Raw genomic sequence first — 485 nt, 5'->3', positions numbered from 1 at the left:
AGAGGCAGTGAACGCCACTGAGGAAGACCTTACTGGGCGTCCACTGGCCTCCAATGAGTTTCCCAATGAGGAACCATGGGAATCTGAGGCTCAAACTGAGACCATAGAGATTCCATTGGACTTACTTCTGCCATTCATGAGCTCTGATGAGTATTCTTCCTCTGAATAGGATGAGTATGTCACTGAGGAGCAAGTTGCTAAATACCTTGGAGCAATCATGAAGCTAAATGACAAGTTATTTGGAAATGAGACTTGGGAGGATGAACCCCCTTTGCTCACCAAGGAACTGGATGACTTGTCTAGGCAGAAACTACCTCAAAAGAGGCAAGATCCTGGGAAGTTTTCTATACCTTGTACCATAGGCACCATGACCTTCAAGAAGGCCTTGTGTGACTTAGGGTCAAGTGTAAACCTCATGCCCCTCTCTGTAATGGAGAAGTTAGGAATCTCTGAGGTGCAAGCTGCAAAAATCTCACTAGAGATGG

The sequence above is a fragment of the Arachis duranensis genome, chromosome 4 (assembly GCF_000817695.3).
Source record: "Arachis duranensis cultivar V14167 chromosome 4, aradu.V14167.gnm2.J7QH, whole genome shotgun sequence".
Lineage (NCBI taxonomy): Eukaryota > Viridiplantae > Streptophyta > Magnoliopsida > Fabales > Fabaceae > Arachis > Arachis duranensis.
This window is presented reverse-complemented; position numbering follows the sequence as displayed.